The 18,498-nt window shown below is 35.3% G+C and overlaps 1 long non-coding RNA gene, 1 other non-coding gene and 2 pseudogenes across 2 annotated transcripts; 3 read left to right on the top strand and 1 right to left on the bottom strand.

Moving 5' to 3' along the window:
• The first annotated feature begins 2,863 nt into the window (after window positions 1-2,863).
• LOC120206359 lies at window positions 2,864-8,461 on the top strand (annotated as a pseudogene).
• TRNAP-UGG lies at window positions 8,066-8,138 on the top strand. Its single transcript has one exon. It is a non-coding gene; the product is annotated as a tRNA-Pro (tRNA).
• A 7-nt stretch (window positions 8,462-8,468) lies between the features above and the next one.
• On the top strand, window positions 8,469-9,244 carry LOC120206390. The gene is made up of 2 exons (XR_005524110.1): window positions 8,469-8,775; window positions 9,078-9,244. It is a non-coding gene; the product is annotated as an uncharacterized LOC120206390 (long non-coding RNA).
• A 1,011-nt stretch (window positions 9,245-10,255) lies between these two features.
• LOC120206358 lies at window positions 10,256-17,999 on the bottom strand (annotated as a pseudogene).
• Between the last annotated feature and the right edge of the window lie 499 nt (window positions 18,000-18,498).

The raw sequence follows: 18,498 nt of genomic DNA, 5'->3' as shown, positions 1-18,498 counted from the left end.
TCTCCTTCACTTAATTATTCGGATAAACTACCCTATTCGCCACTTAACAATGACCTTGTTTTTATTTTGATCACTAAACAATTCTTTTTCCAATAAGGCACTAATGTTAGGAAGTTAATCAATCAAATCACTGATCATTAAATCAATGATGAAATAATAACGTGTCTATTTTTAATTAAAGTAATAAAAAATTTGAAATTTCATATTTACAAAATTAATCTCAATTTTAAAATACAAAAAAGTTATTTATTATTACCCATGACAAACCGCTTGAATCACCTTACCCCTGTTCTCCAAAATTACCACACAATCTCCTCGTAGTCTATCAAATTCATAACAACAATCATTCATTTGACAAAATCTTTGTTAAAATTTTAACTTATTTTTGTTATGATGAATCAAATCACACGATTTAGAAAAAGAATCAATATAATTTAGTCAAATTAAATACATCCATGATAACAAAGCATACTAGATGCAAATCAGAAACCCAACAAAAAAATAATTTTCAAAACTGATACGATTTTTTTTTTTTTTTTTGAATTGGTAAGAAGATGAGAAAGCTAACAAGCGAGTTTATAAGAGGATGTTACCTTGCTTGTCCATACGGACAATATCTATGAGATCCTGGGGGTTTTCGTCGAGGATGACTAAGGAAATCTAGTTGGTGTCAGCTGCTTTGACTAAAGCACCGGCAAGTTTCCATGTCGAGGCGTCCATGTGATCAGGGTTATCCAAGCCTGTCTTCGAAGTTTGTCGATAGCCCGTACAAGAGGAATAATTGTTTGCTGCTGGGATTATCGACAAGTTTAGTTGCCTCGAGAGAGCCTGTTTGAAGTTGGAGCAGTTCAAAGCCGTAATCCCATGCAAGTAGTAGGCTGATGAAGATCGCCCAAAGTTACACTCGAAGGGAATTCATTATTCCAATCATTTTGTTAAAACTCACGATCCATGAGCCTTCGTGATCTCTGAAAACTCGTTTTATTTTACCCAAACCAGTTTTGGACGAAATTGCACAATCTACATTCAAACAAATCCTTCCAGCCTCAGGAGCTTTCCAAAACACCTGTGTCAATTGTGTAACATCAACAGTTTTGGCAGCTGATTCAAACTTTAAGTAACATCAACTCCACTTGTCCTGGTGGCAGAGGTTACGGGGGTTGACAATTGTGTCTAAATTAAATTTTTATTAAAATAAAGTCATAGTTCACCTGCAAAATCCTTCAGATAATGCATCTGAAAAAATTCCCTCATATTGTATTTAAGGAATTATTTGTTGAAATGAGATTATTTTACAGTAATCGACAAAGTTGTCAGGTAGTCCAAACGATATGTGCAGATCGTCATGCAATCCATACGACATTTAAGTCGCCATGCAATCCATGCGACTAAATCCCATGCCGCTGCTCGTCCATTTTATAAATAACTTTTTAAATAAACTTTAACTTTATATATTAAACACTAATCCCACCCACCTTTAACTTTTAACTTTATTTCTTTCTCATGATTAAAGTTGCTCATTATTGACTTTTAATTTGTCACTGAAAAAAAATTTTGATGTATGAGAACAAAAATTGATGTATTATTACAGTAGAGTTTAGGGTTATATATTGGCATTGGGTATGGAGTAAGAAGAAAGAAAGGAAGAAGAAGAAATAGAGAAGAAGAGATAGGTAAAAGGTATTTTTTTAATATTTAAATTAGTTTGTTAATTTAAATTATTAGTGTGTTAGTTTAAGTTATATTATATAACAAAAAAATTTTATGATGCGGATGGTGTATTTTTTCGTCTCATACTCTGTTATTGCGGATGTCCCACTGACTTCATTTCCACTTTATAATAATGCTATAAAACTGTTTGGGTTGTATGTTGGGTCCTCAAACTCGTTATCGAAAACCATTTTAGATGGATTTCGAGCAATATTTCTTGATGACCCAGGAATATCATATATGTTACGCACATCAACAAATAATTACATAACTGTAATATTTGTTGACTCATGTAATCCAATCATGGTTCTAACATCATCTTCTTCTTCAAGTGGTACTGCACCATATTTGACTGGATTGAGACATATCATAAACATGTATTTCAATCCATCAACTGCAACTCGAATTTTTGTTTCTATCTTCTGCTTCATTTCTACAATTATGATGTCTCTTTTGAACATCATATTCTATCTTTTGCCTATCTCTTCTTCTCGTTTTCTTCTTATCCCATACCCAACGCTAAATATAACCTAAACCTACTGTAATAATGAAATAATTTTTGTTCTCACGCATCAATTATTTCTTCTCTCGTGAATAATCATGTTGAAGTCTACAATAATAAACAATCATTTGACTTTTACTTTAATTATGAGAAAACAATAAAATTAAAGGTGGGTGGGGTTAGTGTTTAATATATAAAGTTAATCTTTTGCCTATCTCTTCTTCTCGTTTTCTTCTTATCCCATACCCAACGCAATATATAACCTTAAACCCTACTGTAATAATGAAATAATTTTTGTTCTCACGCATCAATTATTTCTTCTCTCGTGAATAATCATGTTAAGTCTACAATAATAAACAATCATTTGACTTTTACTTTAATTATAAACATAAAATTAAAGGTGGGTGGGGTTAGTGTTTAATATAAAAGTTAAAGTTTTTTAAAAAGTTTTACAAAATGAAAGAGTTGCTGCATGAGACTTAGTTTATGATTATGTGTGCGACCTAAATATCACATAGATTACATGGACGACCTACACAAATCGTTTGAACTATCTGAAGACTTTATCAATTACGGTAGAAATAACCCCATTTCAATAAATAATTCCTCATGTCCAATATGGGGGGTTTTTCGATGCATTATCTAAGGATTTTGCCGTTCAGTGAATACGATACTTTATCTCTTTTATTTATTTTTTTTAAAAACAAGCCTTTTCCTGTTTTTATTATTAAAAGTTTCAGATTGAATTTCTTCTGATTTTCAGATTCTTGCAATATTCAATGGAGCTAAGAACTTACTCTATCAACGAGCCTTGTCATTTCACTTCTTTTTATATTGGATGTCGTTTTCGTGTTAAATTCTTTCAATCTTCAACCTTCAGCGGACCATCTGCCCTTTTAGGTTAGGGTTTCGATCGAACCCGCCGATTATTGCATGCAGCTTGCCGCTGAAACCGAAACCGAAACCGAAACGTCTTCTCCGACAGCCGAGAGAATCGTCCCCGTTAATCCGGTTTATGTCCCCACGCCGGCAAATCGAGACACTCGAACTCCTCACAGCGGGTAGCTTTCTGTTCAGTTGTGTTCTATGAATTTGAATGAGTTAAGTTGAAATTTGGTAAATTTTTTATTCAGTTCGTAGTTTGACTTGGCTTTCGTCAGCACTTTTTTTCTATTTCATTTAAAATGATTAAAAAGTGAAGGTTATGAGCTAGCCTTGCTGTTAATTCATTCATTATGATTATCAATAAAAGGAGGGGGAAAACTATGATCGGTTTAAAAATGAATTATTTACAAGTAAAGCCCAAGACTTCAAAGAGAATTTATAGTATGTGCGTTTTAAAGCTTAAATTGTTCCATTTTTTTTATAAACTTTATTGAGTATACTGGAAATTGTTTTGCTATAGTCTAAATTACAGAATCTTTGAGGCTTTCATTAATGGCGATCAATTAACCAATGGCTCTGTAGTGCTTTATAATTGATGAAAGCTTTAGCTGTATAATACAGGTACCACTTCTATGGAACCACTCGACAATTTTTTGAGGGTTGGTACTTTAAGGCATCAATCCCAGAACGAAAACAAAGCTTTTGTTTCATGTACTCAGCGGAGAATCCTGCATTTAGGAGGAAACTGACACAAATGGAAATGCTGCTGCACGGACCTAGATTTACAGGGGTTGGGGCTCAAATTCTTGGTGCTTATGACAAGTATATATGCCAATACACTGATGCATCTCAAAACTTTTGGGGAAGTAAGTTTTTTCCTTCAGTGACTTCATCAGATTTTAATTTAAGATCTGATCTTATTATGGCCACCCATTGTTCGTGATTAATTATGTAGTAATGAAGCTGCATTCTATTGGACCTAAAAGTATCTTATTTAGTATAGTTGCTGCAGGAATAACACTTTGTTGGCTTCAATGTAGAATGTTTGATCATCTCATCTTTCCGAGAAACTAGCATTTATTGTTGGGAAGTTACCTCCTATAATTGTTTTTGGATATGTAGCAAGTCAGAGGGTCAATTTATGTGAATATGTTTTCAGGCATTTGCCTTGATTTTTTCTAACCGAATGTTGATATATCGATTTATTCTCAGTAAGGAAATTTAACTTTATGTTAATCCACTTCACCCTCTGAATTTTATTGTATTGTGATTTTTATCCATTTCTATGCATCATTTTCACTTAATCTTTTGGTCTTGTTAGACTTAAGCAATTTGAAACCTCTGTGATATCTGGTTTGTCTCACTTTTTAGAGATTCTTTCAGTTTGAACTTTTAATTTTGGGCTGTACAAATATAGTTTATTCTGGCCTCTAATTAGACTCTTTGGTCGCCCAAGCATCATGTTTATAGCTGAGTGCAGTTGTATCAGTTTAGATGTTAGCTAGAGTTAGTCTCTACTATTATGATCACCTGTATTTTGTTGTTTCTTTAGATTATACCTTAACGGTGCAGTGATAAAATGCATAAATGGCAGTGTTTTATGACTAATTGCTATTTTAATTGCATAGGCAGGCATGAGCTTTTGTTGGGGAATGCATTTTTAGCCAACAAAGAGTCACAACCTCCCAGCAAGGAGGTTCCTCCTCAGGTCAATAAGCTGTTTTTGGGTTCTACTATTTGAAGGAAAATCCCTGCAAAGAAAACCTTAATGCAGCTGCTATGGGATATTTTGGTTATCTGACCCTTTGTAACTTTACATTTTCTCCTGCTGTTCCTTGTAGGAATTCAATAATAAAGTTTTGGAAGGCTTTCAAGCTAGCCCACTTTGGCATCAAGGCTTTATTCTCGATGATGGAAGGTGCCTCCTCATATCGAACTCATAAGCATGATTTTATATTAACTCATTAGTTTTTCTCTACCGTCATATTTGCACTTTCTACAGAAAAAAGTAAAGCATTTATCTAGCTGTGAGTGTTTACTAAGCTTTTGTTTCAGAGTGTGAAGAAATGAAATATCCTTTTATTGATATCTTAAAAGAATTCATAGCGTTATTCCTTCATGAGAAGAAAGTGTAAAAAAAAATTATATTTGATGAGGTATTTATGCTCTCTTGTTGAAGTATTCCTCCTGCATGGTCATGGGTTCTCTCCCTTGTTTAATCATAGGCATAACTAACATACCATCAGAAGAGAAGTGTTTCCTCCATCAAGCTGCATTTACTATTTTTATTCAAAACTCTATGTTGTGATTTATGACTTTTATGTTAATCGAAATTATATTTGAGTAAAATGTTTCACTTACTATCAGTTATTTCAGCAATCTCTTTTTACTTGATTTGGATTTTAAGTGCAGGACACATTATGCAAACACTGTTAAAACTGCGCGTTGGGAGTACAGTACTTGTCTCGTCTATGGATCGGGTGATGTTGGGTCCAAGCAGAAGTCAACAGCTGGCTGGCTTGCAGCTTTTCCCATATTTGAACCCCACTGGTAAATTTGTATTGCTGGTGGACTTTCAACAGGCACTTGCTTGTCTCCTTCCTATTGTCAATTAAACTTTGAATTCTTTTCCACTTGTTTCTCTTTAGTCTGCATCTTTGCTCAGTGTGCTATATTGTTCACCATCTTTTCCTATCACCATGACTGGAATTTAATATCTTAAGAAATCCATTTTTTCTGCTGAGAATATTTTCTTAGTTATGACTTTGGGTTGCAGGATGGATAGAGTGGGATGGTGAAATGTTTGAGTTTCAAGATGCCCCTTCATACTCGGAAAAAAACTGGGGCGGAACCTTCCCTAGAAAATGGTTTTGGGTAAATCTCTATTCTTTCATGCCTCCCTGAATGCTTATCTAACTATTGATCATGTTGATGCAAGACAATTGGTTGCATTGGGTTTTCCATTGAATTAGGCTTAACCTTTTTTCTGTTAACCATGGTGTTGAGTTAATCGATCGGATGAATTGGCCAAGAGGGGGTGAATTGACAATAAAAATTTCGGTGGAAGCTTTTGCAGAAAATTAAAAATATTTGCACATCGATTTAGAGTAGTTCGACTTTCTTAACCAAAATCTACGTCCACTACCTTAGCCATCCACACTAAGGATTTTCTACAAATTCACTAATTTATCTTTCTTTTGAGGACAAAGAGTAACGTTACAAATCCCTCAAGAATTATACCCCAAATTTTTTAGAACATTCTCTCCCAAAGAGAAAATTACAAATTCGCAAACTTTACAGAAAAATCTCACAAGATAGATTCTTTGCACAATTCTAGAACAATAAAAGAACACTCAAAGATGAATACAATTGAGCACAAAGTGTGTTCTTGAAAGCAAAATGAATATTGAATGAAAATAAGCTTGAATTTTTCAAACTTGAGGTTTGATGTTTTCTCTCTTGATTCTTTCTCAATTCTTGTTGATCAATGGCTTCAGAACTTATTTAAATACACATTGGATTAATTATGAACGTTGGGGATCATTGGTGAAGTCAATAGAGCCGTTATGGTGTGAATACCATTTAAAAAATCTGTTGGGAGCGTAGGGGTATCGGTACACCTTCAAGGGGTATCGGTACACCCAATGTAAAATTCAAATATTTCGACCGTTATTTGACTAAGTGTATCGGTACAATCTAGGAGTATCAGTACACTAATTACATTCAATGTTTCTCGGAGCCAATTGCACATGAGGGGTATCGGTACACTAGGCTATGTATCGGTACCCTTATTACATTCGAAATTCAAGAATATTTGTACATCCAAAGAGTGTATCGGTACACCCCTACTTAAAATATATTTTTGGCTCGATTAAGATTCAAAATACTTTGTAAAAATTATTTCAAAAATATTTTAAGTTTAAACATAATTTTACACTTAAGTAAGGATTAAAATTGACATTTAAAAACTTGGAGTAATATTTTTGATATTCGATTAATTTACTCGAATATTATTTTTGAAATCAAATATAAAATCTTAAAATTCATTTACACTTTATTTGTTATATCGAAAAATCAAAATATTTTCAACACATGGTGATCATTCATCATTGACATATTACTACAGGTTCAATGTACTGTCTTTGAAGGTGCAAGCGGAGAAGTTGCACTGACTGCTGGTGGTGGATTGAGGCAACTGCCTGGCCTGACAGAGACCTTTGAAGATGCTGCATTGGTACTTCAGTTTTATCAATTTTTATGTTTTCCTTGCATTTCTTGAGTCGGTTAATGATTGTTGTAGCTTGAAAATAAAATAGCAGCTATAGATTGGAAGGAAAGGAGAGGGAGGAAACACGTTTACAATGGTTTCTTTTATCGTAAATGTCCTGTTGGTTTTTCCACTTTAACCTAAGTTTCCTTTCTATGAAATCTGCTTGTCATTTTTTATGCAATCAGGAATCTTGGACATATATTTTAGGATGTTCCCAATGTTTATTGAAGCACGAGCTTCAGTGGGTCTTTTGTTATTTCCTATGTCTAGAAAACTGATTCTGAAGTGTTATTATTGTTGTTATATTATCATGTTTCAAGATAACTCGTTCAAACCACATCCTTCTTTTCATGCGTCACTAATCATATATTGTGGTATCTGTATAAAACTTGTTAAGAATTGAATTGGATATTGTCACATTCCTTATGCCTTGTATTTGTACCATGAATTCCTAATTCAAATTTAAATGTACAATGATTCGGTAGATAAGATTTTCTATTTATTAAAAAGGCAAAATAGGTCCCTTTCCTCCTGAGAATTCCCGCCAAAAATATTCATTTATTATTCATTATATGGTTCTTATATGATATGAGACCAAAAAGAGGAAATGGAAGGATAATTTTTGTATATCAATAGATGAAAGTAAGGGTGGAAAACAAGACAGGGATTCTCTACAATGACATTGTAGGCCAATTGAAAGGGATGTAGCGTAGGTTGGTAGCGCGTTTGTTTTGGGTTCAAATGTCACGGGTTCAAATCCCGTCTTCCCTACCTATTACTTCTCCTTTGAGCAGTAACAAGGGTTTCATTTTAGATTGAAAATTAAGCATACATAATCTATCCTTTTCTCATATTATATATGATATATGATAGTATAGACGTGTGCGCTGTTTGGGGGTTATATTTTTGGTTTCAAACTACTAGTTTCTATAGCCTGACATATGAACGGACCTTTTACTGCTTATGCAGATTGGAGTGCATTATGATGGGGTTTTCTATGAGTTTGTGCCATGGAATGGTGTTCTATCTTGGGAAATTGCTCACTGGGGTTACTGGTAGTCTGGTACATTGCTGGGGAGAACGAGGCACAGATGGTAATATTTTACTGCTGTTGGTGATGTTTCCTTTCATCCTTTTGCTAAAGAGTTTTTATACCAAAAATATGAACTTTGCAAATATAATATATATGGACATTTAGACCTTGTGGATTATTAAAGCTTACAAATAGATTATGCTAGGGTCTAAATGATTGTAAAACTATTGTCCTGGCTAATAGTGTTATCAATGAATTTGGTTCCTACGTGCTCCGACAAAAGAGGCCGGCCTTGCTCCTGCTTGTAATGACGCTTGTTTTGGTAATCTAAGTTTGAATATCTGGAGAAAAAAACATGGTGGCACTAGGGGGAAGGTATGTTTTGTTACTTTCTTGGCAGTTATGCACTTACCTGTTCATAGAAACAAGAGGTTCTGTGATCCAATAGTTTTCTATTTTTAAGGATTCTGTTGGTATTTACTTTTGTTCTATCCTATACCTTTGGTTGCTACCCTCTATGTTATATTGCTATCGTCTTCGGAAGTTTCTTTCAATAGATTTTCATTGAAATGAATATGTTCAAATCTGTTCTTACCTTGTTAACAGCATAATGAGTTCCGGTAGGAAAAAAATAAGTTATATAATATACTAACACACGTAATCTTTTCAATATGCAGCTAATCTTGGATGTTACAAGTGACATGGCAGCACTAGAAGTGGGAGGCGGGGCATGGTTCAATACTTGGAGAGGGAAGACCACAACTCCAAAGGTCCTTAAAACTGCCCTTCAAGTTCCTGTTGACGTGGAAGGTATTTTTGGTTTGGCGCCATTTTTCAAACCCCCTGGACTATGATAATAGATTGATCTCTGATTATACTCGTTAGCAGAACGACATATTCCCTTTGGTGTTCATACCTTGAAGACAAAGTCCTATAATATGAAAACTAAACTACTACATTAATTATTTTATATCTTACATTAAATCGGGTTTACATTAAATTGGGTTGGGAGTTTCGTCTCTATAATGAATTTCTGCAATATTCGATTTGGATTAGATTGGATACTTCTGCAATATTCGATTTGGATTAGATTGGTTATTGGTGGTTAAACAAAAAAAATATAACATATATCAATCTTAAGATGCAGCCTATAAATCTGTAACCGTAGCCAATTATCCATGGATGTATGTTGATTTCAACAAATGCCAAAATGCGAATCTAATGGTGAAATTGTACAAGCAATCCTCCATTTTTTTTCTTCAACGTAAATTGTTCTTCCTCTGTGTAAACCGTAACCAGATATGATTATAATATGGCATCCATCCATTAATGAGAATCTAAATCTTTGGAAAAGAAAACTGAGCACTTGATTTTAAATAGCCCCACCCACCAAAGCAATTCGAAAAAGACTACTATGACACCCATGTTTCACGCTGGGCTAATTAATCTACATTTATAGTAAATTATAATAATCCTTGGAAAATTGACGCAGTTTTAACGATAAAAAGTGTTATTTTTATTGAAGATTTTGAGGTTTGAAATGATGTATAGATATCATTAATACATTTTTATTTAAAAATATAATTAATATTGTCTTAAAATCAATTGATATCATAATCCAAATTTTGACATTCAATTATGTCATGAACTTCTCGTAGAAGCATTTTCCATCGGATTTTCTTTGGTTTTGACTTCCAAACTTTCTAAATCTTCTGTCTTGTTAAACATATAATTTAAAAACGATACCAGTATTTCACATTTATTACTTTTTTATACTGAAATAAGATTATATCATATTTGAATATGGCGGCAGCAAATTTTTAGCAGTAATTTACATCTATTCCATTATAAGAAACTAAAAATCATGCATTGTCTGACGATCTTCTTTCGCGGATGCCCCATCCAGAGCCTCTTCTCCTTGGCAAGGACCATAAGCCCTGCTGCAAGCCAAAAAAATATATAAAATTAATAACACTCCAGGCAGCCAGAATCCAATAATAGTAATCGTAATGGCCCTTGTTAATATTGCTCGAAATCCATCTTTCCCCTCTTCTTTTAGTTGCACCATCAACTGCACTCGTTACGAAACTTCCGCCACACTTCCTGCAGATGCTCCTAATGATTGAAGATTGGCTGCAACACTTGACATGGTTTTAGGTAATTCAGAGTAAAAGAATTCCGCCTGTCCAATTCCACTGAAACTGAAGCCAAGCCACCCAATATACAATATGGCAGAATCCATAGTGCAGACATTTGCATACGGCTTCCGTTTTATCCGAGAGTTCGTGTTATTGCTCAAGTAGAAAAGAGAATTATCGAGAAAAAATGTTTCAAAAGAGAAGAAAGGGATTCAGAGAAATTGATATTTCATTCATTCATTTCATGCCTCTCTTTTCTTAGTACAGTGTATTATTCATTCAAAATGTACCAAACAAAGAATGAAGTTGTCAGTCCTTTCTAACGGTTGCAATCTTTGGTGCAGGTGCCAAGGAATTTTCCACTCTGTTGGGCTACTGCTTGTATCAGCCCAAAACTTATCTCATCTGCCCCCATTTCATCAGCAAGTAAAATATCATCTTTTTTAATGATCACGCCAACATCATATGTTCTCATTCCCCCAATTCATCATTCAAAATCCCTAATCCATTCCCATCTTTTTCAATCTCCCCGAATTTCCCAATTCATTCTCTTCGTGATTTTCTCGTTCTTCTCGCCCAACCATAACAATGCCCCCTCCATGAGACGATCCTTGTCCCTAAGGATCAAACTGAGGAAATTAACTTCGGAGGACCGTGTAATCTTCCCAAGTGTCGTGGCTAGAATCCATATTCATCCAACGAACCAAGAGCCGAGTCACAAGTTTGTTCTGCCGATTTACTTTGCGTTTGCCCATGATTGTTTATGGATAAACATATATCTGACCACTATCTTCTTCTACTGTTGGAGGTGTCGTGGAGACGATAGCAGATTCCCATACTCTTTTCTTTAACAAACGAACATGGAATACAGGGTGAAGTCTCGATTCTGCTGATAAGTCGAGTTTATAAGCAACTTTGCCTATTTTTGCAATCACTTTGAATGGCCCATAAAATTTTGCTGCCAATTTCAAATTTTTACGAAGTGCTAAGGAAGATTGACGGTATGGCTGCAATTTTAGGTGAACCTCGTCCCTAATTTAAAATTCATCCTCGATTCGATGCTTATCTTGTTGCTGCTTTATTCGATTTTGAGCTTGTTGCAACTACTCCTTAATAAGTTGCCTGAGTTGATCTCTGTCCTTAAGCATCTCATTCACACCGTGCACAATATATTACGTTTTCCATGCTAGGATCGAGGGCTTGTAACCATACAAAGCCTCAAAGGGGGTTAGTTTTAAAGTCGTGTGGTATGTGTTATTGTACCACTATTCAGCATGGGATAACCATTTAGCCCAGTGATCTGGTTTAAGAAAATAGAGGCCTCGAAGAAATTGTTCTAAGCATTAGTTAACCTGTTCGGTTTGTCAGTCTGTCTAGGGATGGTAGGCCGTATTGTAGAACATAGAGGTACCCAACTGATTCATCAAGTCATGCCAAAATAAACTAGTGAATGTCTTATCCTGGTCTGAGATGGCCATATTCGGTTGGCCATGTAATTTATAAGCGTGATCTAGATATAAACGAGCCACTTCCATAGCTGTATAGGGATGAGATAAGGGTAAAAAATTGGTGTATCTTGTGAACTTGTCGACCATGAACAAAATGCAGACCCATCTATAAAGTCCATTGTGATGATCTCCCAAGCCTGATTAGGAACTGGTAGAGGATGTAGCAGACCGGGTTTAGGAATGTGCTCGACCTTTATATGTTGGCAAGTATCACATTTTCGAACGTAGAGAGCAACCATTTTTTTAAGGCCAGACCAGTAGAAGTGAGCTTTAATTCTTTGATACGTCGCTTGAACCCCGAATAACCTCCTTGGGGAGAGTCATGTAAGTTGCTTAGAATTTGTAAGCGTAGATCACCTTTGGAGCAACATACACTCGACTTTGGAAACGTAGAATTCCCCCTGAATACTTCCAATTATTGTATGTAGATGCATGGATAAGACACAAATCCATTTCTTTGCTAATAAATCATCTTCATAAGTACCTTCAATTTCGTTGACCCAGCTAGGAACAATAGAAAATGCCCCTATATAATTGTGCTAAGCAAAATTCTTAAATCGCCTTGAAAATGTATCGACCACTGTGTTATTCTTCCCTTTTCTGTATTGAATAATATAATATAGCACAAGTAATTTAGTCAAACCCCTTTTTTGGATCGTAGTCGTCAATTTTTGCTCCAACAAATATTTTAGTGGCTCGTGATCCATTTTTATGACAAACTGATTTCCCTCCAAGTAGTGCTTCCATTTCGAAACCGCCATTAAAATAACAATGTATGCTTTCTCATAAATTGTAAGATCCACATGTTTTGAACCAAGAGCTTTGCTTAGGTAAGCAATTGGTCGACCTTCTTGTGACGATACAACTCCCACTCCTCTCGAACTTGCATCCGTCTCCAAGTAGAATTGTTTGGAGGAATCAGGTAAATTTAAAATTGGTGTTGCATACATGGCTGCTTTAAGTGATTCGAAAGCTTGCTTAGCCTCAAGGGACGAAGAAAAGTTATCTTTCTTCAACAAATAAGGGAGGGGCCTGCTGATTTCACCATAACCACGAATAAAACTTCTATAATAGCCAATAAGACCCTTAAAACCATGAAGGGATTTCAAACTCTTAGGTAGTGGCCAATTATGTCGCTTTGATCTTCGATGAGTTTGTAGAGACACCAACAATGGAAATGATATGCCCGAGATACTCAATTTGTTGTTTCCCGAAAAAACACTTTGATATCTTCGCATAAAGCTTATTGTCTTGTAGAATTTGGAAAACAATCTTCAAGTGCTGGACATGGTCTTGTAAAGAGCATTATACACTAGGATGTCATTAAAAACACTAGAAAAAACTTACGAAGGTAAGGGTTAAAGAGATCGTTCATAAGTGACTGAAATATGGTATGAGCATTGGTAAGTCTGAAGTACATTACCTTAAACTTGAAGTGATTGTGATGAGTCTGAAATGTTGTCTTGTGAATGTCTTGTGGTTGGATACGGATTTTCCAATAGCCCGAGTGTGAGTCTATTTTGGAAGAAAAAAAATTGCCCTATGTAATTCATCCAAAAGGTCTCAACAACTGGAATTAGGAATTTATTTTTGATAGTTTGCATGTTTTGTTGTATGTATTCAATAAAAAAGCGCCAAGAACCATCTTTTTTCTTGACCAACAAACAGGGAGAAGCAAACGGACTTTTGCTTGCTTGAATTATAGAGGAAGACAACATCTGAGTGATCTATTTTTCCACCTCAACTTTCTGATGATGCGTGAAGAGATAGTGTCGTAAATTGACTGGAAGAGAGACTGGTATGAGAGTGATTCGATAGTCATGAGCCTTGATAGGAGGCAGACCCGTAGGCTCATCAAAGATATTGTCAAACTCTTGTAATAAAGGCTTTAACTCACTGAGAACTGTTGAGGCAACAGGGTCCACATCGACTGTATATAATTCGTCCATTAAAGAAGATTATTTTGCAGTCATTTTTTGCATTTTGTTTCCTGTTATCAATTTCCAATTACCCATCGTAGCCTGACCTTGTATAATCATCAGTTTGACATCCTTTTAAAAGCTCAAAGTCATGTCTTTAAAGTCCATAAGAATTGGACTAAATTGTTTCATCCAATCAACACCAAACACCATATCACTCCCACCAAGTTGTAGGATTCAAAAGTCATGATTAAAATGGAATCCTTGCATTGTCCAAGATACTTGATTCGATTTAGCTGAACTAAAGATTTTCTCTCCATTAGCAACTATTATTGCTAAAGGTTGAGTGGAAACCATTTTGAGACCCTCTTTAGCCCACTTTGGTGTGAGAAAACTGTGTACTTTCATTGTCGATCAAAACACTAAGTGGGCGACCCTTAATTAAACCTCGAATTCTCAATGTTGTGTGTCCCACATTTCCAGTCAACTCACTAACTGAAATTTCCAAAAGCTCGTGTAGGTGCGTGGTGATCCTCCCCCCGATTCCCGTGTGATGTCTCCCACCTCGACATTGTCTTCCTCCTCCATAAGATTCAATAGTCGATTCTTGCACTGATGGTCGGGCACATACTTCTCATCGCATTTAAAGCAGAGGTTATTCTCCCTCTGGCTTTCCAAAATATTTTTTAGCTTGAGGAATATGGTTGATTTTTGTGACAGAAGTATTAGGGGTTGGGTAGGGTGGGTTTCAAAAATTACTTCGCTGCTTCCTATTCTCAAATTCAAGGGATAGTTCATACAACTTAGTTTGTCTACAAGCTTCAGACACCGTTCTACGGTCGAGAGCCTTTACCCAATGATTAAGCTCCTCATTTAAGCCACTAACAAAAATTGACACGAAGAAATCCTCTCGTAATGTAGGATTTTGAATCAGAATATAGGGCTTAAGTTCTTCAAACTTATCTTGGTACTCGTCAACAGAACCTTTTTTGCAACAACTTACTAAATTCCTCCATAATTTTTGGAAAAGTTATGTCGTTAAATCTATGACATATATCAACTTCAAATTCATGCCATAAGACCCGATGTTTTTGCAAAATATAGCCATCAAACCAAGTTTTGGCTTTGCCTCCCAAATGCATTGCAGCCAGCTCCACTCGTTCTTCAGCAGTAACTCCATAAAAATGAAAGAATTTGAGGCACTTTTGGATCCATCCCTTTGGATTTGTCTCTTCAAATATTGGTAATTCTATTTGAGGTCTTGGTGTCATTGATCCAATACTCCCAAATGACCCCATCATTCATCAACAAGGGTTCTATGTGATATCTTTGTTCCACTGCTGTCACCCAACTGCAAATCTACTTTCGTCTTCTGAGGTGGTTTATCTGGTTTAGACTTTATAATTCCATGTTCCTCCGATTGGTAAGTAAATCGTGATTTTTCATTAATAATTTTCACAGCCGTCGATTGCTTACCATCGGGTTTTGAAGGTTCAGGAGTCTTCACCTGTTGACTGTCAGGGCTTTCTGGTTCCTGCCCGTCCTTTCTAATTAGTATACCCAAAAAAATTTCGACATAACCTTGATTTCTATTTATCCAGACTTTCAATGAGCTGATTTGATTGTCTTGCCCCTCCCACCACTTCGTTGGTTAGTGTCTTCTGCTGCGTTCGTCACCAAAAGCATCAAATCCTCGATTTGTTTCTGTAGTGCAGAAAGTTCTGAATTTTGTGTCATTGTGTGGTTTTTCTTTGGCATAACAGATATCAAAAGCCAGGAATGGAGGCTCTGAATACCAAATTGTTATTGCTCAAGTAGAAAAGAGAATTATTGATAAAAAAGGTTTCAGAAGAGAAGAAAGGGATTCAGAAAAATTGAGATTTCATTCATTAATTTCATGACTATCTTTTCTTAGTACAGTGTATTATTCATTCACAATGTACCAAACAAGGAATGACAGCTGGCAGTCCTTTCTAACAGCTGCAATATTTGGTGCAGGTGTCAAGGAATTTTCCACTATGTACTACTTGTATCGGCCCAGAACTTATTTCATCTGACCCCATTTCATCAACAGGTAAAATCTCATATTTTTTAATGATCACGTGCGCATCATATGTTCTCATTTCCCCTAATTCATCATTCAAAATCCCTAATCCATTCTCATTTTTCCAATACCTAATTCATTTCCTGAAATTCCCAATTCATTCTCTTCGTGATTTTCTTCTTCTTCTCGCCCAATCATAACAGTCCGTCCCTGATTGCGATTTCCCCTCGAATATACTCCACAGTCGCTAATGATATCGTGGCTCCACGTGACCAAACTAGTTCGATCCCCATTCTTTGTTTGAGACTAAGACTAATCGATTTTCCTTTAAGTTTTGATGCTAAAGGAAGAGATATCCGATCATATAGTGCAATCGCTATTATAAATGTGATTATCACGAACACACCAAATGAATCTGCTGGAATTTCGAGATTCGGAGTTATATGTCGGTCCATGGTACCTGCTTGAATCACTACAAAAGAATCCAAAGAATATGTCATAGTGGTGCTGATTCCCGTATACCACACCGGAATCACTCTGATTAATGCTTTCAGCTCTTCCACTTGATCTATTGTACAAAGACTCCATGGATTTGAAGCATCTCCATCCGAGGTTAAATCCTGTTGAGGGTCATCACACAAGCTTTATTCAGAAACCTCAAATTTTCACTCGGTACGTGAAGCACTGATCCCTTTCTGAAAAAACGGATTCCATTCGAGTCAATGTGTCGGTTCTGAAAGGAGGCCGATAGAACTCGAGCGAAAGAAGTTAACAAGCTTTTACCTGCTTTCAACTTGAGATACAATGGCGATGCCATGAAGAAGAAAAGACATGAAATGAGCATTAAAATGGAAGGAACCCCGAATCCTAATTTCCATCCGAGGTTAATGCAATTAGAGCCGAGCATTGGACCAAAACATAGTACCAACTGAAGTAGCTATCCAAGGTTCTTGCATCTGCCACATTGTTTCTCTTGGTCAGCTGATCTGCACCAAACGCTAATGAAGATGATTTTATGCCACTGCCTCCGATAGAGATTAGTGCTAATGATAAATATAAGAGCAGAAGTTGGGTGTTGTGGGGGATTCGCGACTGCTACTAAATTTGTCACAATGAGGCCTTGCTTGTGTAAACGTGGCTGTTAACCGTAAAAGAAACATTCCCTGCGTCATAAAAGGTTAACTTATTAATCTATCTATATTTGGATCTCAATTATATATTATATAATACATCCAATAAATACATCATTTCAAATCTATTTTTTTTAAAATAATATTTATTTTTATCATTAAAATAATGTATATTTTTTACTAGTATTTATTTTTTATATTGTTTACATCAATGGCTTATCCTACTCAATTATATCCATTCGATATATAACTTCACCAATTATTACATTTATGCATATAATACATGATCTATTATTGAAAACCCAGAATTGTATTTATTGAAAAACACGTAGGATTCACGAATCACTTCAACATAAGAAATTATTTTATGGTTCGACTCATCACGTTTTTATGATCTCGACTCATCATATCTATCAATTTTAAAATAAATTTTAGATAACTACACATTCTTTATTTACACGTAAAAATAGTGAACATTCACCTTAAAAAATGAGATATAAAAATATTATTAGTTGGACTAAAAATATCATGATGATCCGAGTCTATCTAATAATTTTTCCTTCAACGTATTCCCATCAGAATTTTAAGAAGTGACGTATTAGACTTCTCCGGTCCCCGTCAATACTTTAAAGCGAATACTGACAAAATCCACTAATATAAAAAAATACAAATTACCTAAATAATTACAGCATCAAGAATGCATAACTTGAGGTAATTAATAAAAATGGTGAAAAAAAGGATTACCAGGAAGCTGAAAATGGATTCGAATTCAATCATCAGGTACCTTCCTACATAAGGAAAGCACCAACAATGGGAGAGAACTGCTTGGAAGTTGACCAAATGAAGAGAGGTTCTTTCATCTTCTTTTTCAGGTCTTCTAAGTTTCCTAGCTATGGACTTGCTTGCTATACTATAAACTGAGAGAAAATAAGTTGTGAGAAATGAAATGAAAATATATAAAATGATGCTACTATTTCGGAGAAAGTTTTTCAACCGAAAATATATTGTATTATTGTTGCATGAATCAATCAATGTCGTCTACTTCATTTGCTTTGCGCTTCTTCTTGGTGCCTTGCAAAAGTATCTATCGAAAGCGGAGGAGCCAACTGAAGCTGCAAATAGTGGCTTTGTGAACAAATCACGTGCTTCAAGCAGTTGGGTGCCGTCATTTCACATATTATCTTCATCTAAGTGATTGGTGCAGGATGTTAGTATTATACAAAAAAAAAATATTAGATACATGTTTCAATACGTTATTGGTGATCTCAATCAATAATATTTTTTCATCTCATTTTTTAAAAGTGAATATTCTCCTCTTTTATATGTGTAAATAAAAAATAAACAATTATTTAGAAGTTA

This window comes from Hibiscus syriacus, unplaced genomic scaffold, assembly GCF_006381635.1.
Source record: "Hibiscus syriacus cultivar Baekdansim isolate YM2019G1 unplaced genomic scaffold, ASM638163v2 tig00013738_pilon, whole genome shotgun sequence".
In the NCBI taxonomy this organism is placed as follows: Eukaryota; Viridiplantae; Streptophyta; class Magnoliopsida; order Malvales; family Malvaceae; genus Hibiscus; species Hibiscus syriacus.
This window is presented reverse-complemented; position numbering and strand designations above follow the sequence as displayed.